This window comes from Labeo rohita, chromosome 10, assembly GCF_022985175.1.
Source record: "Labeo rohita strain BAU-BD-2019 chromosome 10, IGBB_LRoh.1.0, whole genome shotgun sequence".
Lineage (NCBI taxonomy): Eukaryota > Metazoa > Chordata > Actinopteri > Cypriniformes > Cyprinidae > Labeo > Labeo rohita.
Window position 1 is genome coordinate 30,414,272 of NC_066878.1, and position 5,618 is coordinate 30,419,889.

At 35.2% G+C, this 5,618-nt stretch overlaps 1 protein-coding gene across 3 annotated transcripts in view; it reads right to left on the reverse strand.

Moving 5' to 3' along the window:
* The window catches only part of LOC127172200 (unconventional myosin-XVIIIb), a 70,146-nt gene extending 65,385 nt beyond the window's left edge, over positions 1-4,761 (reverse strand). For all 3 annotated transcript variants that reach the window (XM_051121398.1, XM_051121400.1, XM_051121397.1), the window contains exon 1: positions 4,616-4,761. The gene's annotated coding sequence lies outside the window, so the exon portion shown is untranslated. The remainder of the gene's footprint in view (positions 1-4,615) is intronic.
* Positions 4,762-5,618: the final 857 nt, after the last annotated feature.

A 5,618-nucleotide genomic window follows, 5' to 3' on the forward strand; every position in this document is an offset into this window, starting at 1 on the left:
AAAACATCTCCGTGTGTGTTCATCTGCCACCCTGCTGCTGTGAGATGTTAATGGATTACATCATTTCAAATGAAACAAAACTTCTCCCTTTTAGCTCTTCTTTTACCAACACTTTAACCCAGAACGAAAACCCGAAAGCAGAAGGGTTGCAGAGGTCATCGCTCAGCAAACGTACTGTAATGCAGGAGACCAGGGTGTAATTAATAGTGGCGGTTGCTAAGAAGCCGTGGATCACTAGTACTGTTGCTGATATATAAATATATTAAACCTCAACACATAACTGCATGCGTTTAGAAAGAAGGAAGGACCGGAGTCACATCTACAGTAGGAAACTGAATATCTTATGGACTTGGGTAGGGGTAATCCCACAGAAACCATTGTAAACGCACTAGAAACCTGCTAACAGAACAGCCTGGCGTCGTGACAGTGAGTTTTGCACAGGCAAATACACAGAAAACATCAACGTCTAGAATTAGGCCGCTGATGACAAATCCAACCGAGCTTCTTCAGGCAATAAGGCACTAAATGAAAGAGATTATGTTCTTCCACAGTCTTCAGTGAAACATTCGCTCCATGATAAATACAGAGCGCCCGCTCCAGCAACACAAACACATGACGAAAACAAACCCAGAAGCCGAGTCTAATGAAGGCCAAATGGCACGAATCGACTGGAAACACTGCAGATCTGTGCTTCATTACCAATGTCGGTGTTCAGCCAGCAGTTTTTCATTTTACAAATCGGTTTCTCTGTTGACACTTAAGGTGCTGTAAGCTTTTAAATTGATGACAACTCAGTATTACCACTCAGAAACCCAGGGACCTACTAATATAGATAGCTGATCATAATTAAATTATTAAGTTGGCTTGAGAAAACCAATTACTGATCTCCTATTTAAGATTATTCTTCTTCTTCTGAGCCAAATTTCGGTATCTGTCTCCTCCTAGAGCTTTCAAGCTAGAACCACCAAAATTTGGTCCAGATCTTCAGACTGGTCTGACTCGGTGTGCTGTATCTTTTCAGACTGATCCGGCTTACGGTTTTCGTAAACCAGACTATCAAAGCCACCAAAAATCCCATAGACTTACATTGACGGAGTGTTCAAATGAGCAACACTCTTCAAACTCCCAGAATCCCTTAAGGCTCAATCAAGCTTCCCTTCTATGTACTATTTCTAATCCATTTAGACTCATTTAACATCCACTCTAATATTTCAAATATTTCTAATCTATCTAGCTATCTAAATCATGCTGGCAACATGCTAATCATGCTACAAACATGCTAGTAACTTGCTAATCGTGATAGAAAAATGCTAGCAACGTGCTAGTACCATGCTAACAACATGGTAGTAACTTGCTAATCATGCTAACAACATGCTAATCATGATAGAAAAATGCTAGCAATATACTAGTAACATGATAATCATGCTAACAACATGCCAGTAACTTGGTAATCATGCTAACAACATGCTAGTAACTCGGTAATCATGCTAGCAACATGCTAGTTACATGGTAATTATGCTAGCAGTATGTTAATCATGTTAGAAACATGTTAACAACATGCTAGTAACATGCTAATCGTGCTAGCAACATGCTAATCGTGTTAAAAATATGCTAACAAAATGCTAATCGTGTTAAAAACATGCTAGCAACATGCTAATCATGCTAGCAACATGCCAATCATGTTAACAACATGCTAGTAATATGCTAATCATGTTAGAAAAATGTTAACAACAAGCTAGTAACTGCTAGTAACTTGCTAATCATGCTAACAACATTCTAGTAACTTGCAAATTATGTTAACGACATGCTAATCATGCTAACAATGTAATCAGCCTATACAAATTCAAGCAACAAGCTAATCATGCTAAAACATGTTAACAACATGTTAAATCACGTACGCAATGTGTTAAATCATGCTAGCTGCTTTCATACTTTTACAACTGCTTCAAACTTACAGGCTAGGCTTTCTCAAGCCAACTTAAAGTTTGTTCTCAAACTTTACTCATCTAGTTTTAATTAAAATATATTAAGTCTGTTGCGGACAGCCTTGTGGGCAAGTGCCAGGACATATAGCGCCAATGCGCTGGGGGCGTCCCGAGTTCGAATCCCAGCTCGAGGACCTTTCCCGATTCCTCCCACTAAGTGTCCTGTCTGCTCTATGCTGTCCTGTCATAATAAAAGTTAAAATAATATATATATCTTGACCAAAATCTGTATTATTGTACTAAAACAAACAAAAACATAAGCCTTCCACTGTTAAAAGTGTTTTATAATTCTTTTATTGAAAGTGTTTTGACCTTTTGTGTCACTTTTTGGTTTGGAAATGCTCAAGAGGAACAAAAATTTGTTCAAGAAAATTCTAAATGTTGTAAGTAAATTACTTGGTACACCTATGATAGGCTTAGAACAAATTTATCAAACCAGATGCTTGAGTAAAGCTTCAAAAATTGCATCTGATAATATGCATCCATTGTATGATGTGTTTGAGCTTTTTCCTTCAGGTGGAAGATTTATAATGTCAATATTTATTAAAAATAGGGGGGAAAAAGTCCTTTTTACCTTTTTAGCAGTGAAGTGTTTAAATGAACTTACTTAACCGTATATTTTGTTACTTATATTTTGTGTTTTCGCTGATATGTTGTAATGTCTTTCTATTGTTTATGTGCAACCCACTGAAACAAAATTTCTGCAAGGGGATAAATAATGTACTGCTACTACTAAATAGAAAAATGAATACAAATTCTGCCACAGCATTTAAAATAAGGAAATTAAAATATATATATAAACAGCTTGCAATAAAAGCTCTAAAAGGTACTATGATATTATTATTATTTATTATTATTGTCTGAAAACAAGTTTTATTAGTATTTAAGTATTTAAGTATTTTTCCTTATGAAATTTGATTTTCAGGGATATTTCTTTCTAACCAAATATAATATGCTGCCAAGGAAAACATTACAAATAAAAATAACATGCAATGTTGTATACAAAGATGATAAAATAGTTACCTTACTAACAAATAATATTTTGTATTAAATATGAATAATTAATATAATATTTTGTGACGTTATTTTTGACGACATTCTATTCATGAAATACAATTCATAAGTTTAAAATAACTAATAATCTTAATTCTAAATAATATAACATTACATATATTTTTGCACTGAGAATAAATAAAAAATGAAAATTCTGCCATGTCACTTAGAAAAAGAGAAAATGAATATAAAAGAAAAATATTAATAAATAAAAAAAAAGAAAATTCTGCCATGTCACTTATAGAGAAAATAAAGAAAAAATAAATATAAATAGCTTGCAGTATTAATCGAGCATATATATATAATCTACCAATATAGATAGCTGATCATAAGTAAATAAAATTATTTTAATTAAATTATGTGATGACCGAAGTCTATATTATTGAACTAAAACAAAAAAAGGTGTTCACATATTACTTTGAAAAATAAATAAATATACAAAGTAATATATTTATTTTAAATTCTGCCATGTCACTTAAAAAAATAAGAAATGAATACAAAATACAATTTAAAAAAAAAATAGTAGCTTGCAATAGCTTGCAATATAATTTCTAAAAGGTACCATGATATTTGTAGTATTTTGTCCTTATGAAATTAGATTTTCAGGGACATTTCTTTTTAATCATATAAAATATTCTGCCAAGAAATACATTTAAGTAAACAAATAAAAATCAATATTAACAGCTTGCAATATATAATATATATTTTAAAAGATATCTTGATATTTTCTTTATTTTTAAACATATGTACCAGTGTCAAAATTTAACTTTTATTATGGTGAATACTTGTTTCCATTAAATTATTATTATTTTAATATACTACCATAATTTTATGCTAGATCTCTCTCCCATGTGTTGATAAATTTTTGATCTAAATGATCAACTCGTTTTTTGTTATGACATATATAACTATGCCTAGAATAAAATATAAAACTTATCAGATATTTCTGCTTTTTTTCTGACCTTGGTACCATGGAGACACCACTATTAACGTGATAATATTAATTAACTACATTGGAACACACCATGTTGACACCACATAAACATGTTAAATATGTCAAACTTTCATGCATCTTTTTGCAAATCACAGCTTCCTCTGTAAGATAAACAGTTGCTCACTTGTTTCTTGCAAATCACTTCATGTTCATGCAAATGCACACAAACTCTGACTCATGTGAAGTTCAGGTCACAGGACCATGACATTGCATTCTCATTTCAAATCCTGCCAAACCTCGACATCTTGTCATCCGCCTCGACATTACACGGCAAACAACAAAACAAATCAGTCAGAGGCTGAAAATGATCCCGGGAGACAGAGCTCAGGTTTCAGCTGGAGTCAGCGCCGCGTTTAGTCGGGGAATATCCCAGCGATCCAAACACAAGGCCTTTAATTTCCCAACCTGAACAAAAGACTTGACTTCTGGGTCTAGACAAATGTCCCAACGTCCCAAAATTACATGAGGAGAATGTCAGACTGGCTAAACGGGACATGGGTGTCTGTGAGGGTCTGAGACTCTGAGACCTATAAATAAATCACAGTATCTACAAAAGAACAGATTTGGGTGTCAACCGTCATACCTTGTGATGGTTCCTCGATGGAGTGGAAGAATATATCCAATGAGAGAAATGTATGTGTGAAACTCCGGGGAAAAACTAAGAGGCCAAAAGCAAGGTACACAGTCTCACTGTCACTGAGAGGGTGAAGCTACAATCTGAAATAGACACACACACACACACACACACAGAGAGATAAGCATGGCAGCTGAGTTAACACAAGACCCGGCTATAAATATCCCGTGGCTAGAAGAGGTGGGACATACTACCCTGTTTGGAAACACTTGAGCGCTGTAAACGGGGGGAAACGGGACATTATTTTGACTTTAACACGTCGAGGATCTGATGCATCACCTGATGTGGATGATTTCAAAACATGGTGGATTAATTTGTCAGGAATTAATTCGTTTCACCTGGACTCTGTCAAGCCTGGACGTCCAGAATGTCTCCACTGGACATTCAGATGTCGGAAATCAGGGGAAAACAGTGCTGCAAAACAGCTCAAAAAAGCACACAAGCCAACCATCCCCAGGCTTGTTCATGGCTGCCGGTGCAGTTTGATGGACAGACTCAGCTGTGAGACGCAGGGGGTGGGAGGTGAGCTGCAGGACAGCGGGAGGAGGTGTCAGAGAGAATTAGAGAGAGGACATGAGCGTATCATCACAGTCATGATCTCTGGGAGGAAACGCCGGAGGCCAATGGTTATTACGGTTTGCAAATGAAGTCGCCATGGAGGAGTATCTCATGCAATCGTTTTGATCTCAAGATGATCTAAATTTAATCTTTAGCAGACTTGATTATCATGTTAAATCAATTTCACACTAAAGGTCTTGCTTTGTCTGGTTTCATTAGCTGAAACAGTTTAGGTGGATAGAAACATTAGGTTTTTTATCAGTTGGAATGGATGCAGTTTGAGTTTTGATTTTGAAGGGAATAGGTACAGATGAGGTCAAAAGTTTTCATAAACCTTGCAGAATCTGCAAAATGTGAATTATTTTACCAAAATAAGAGGGATCATACAAAATGC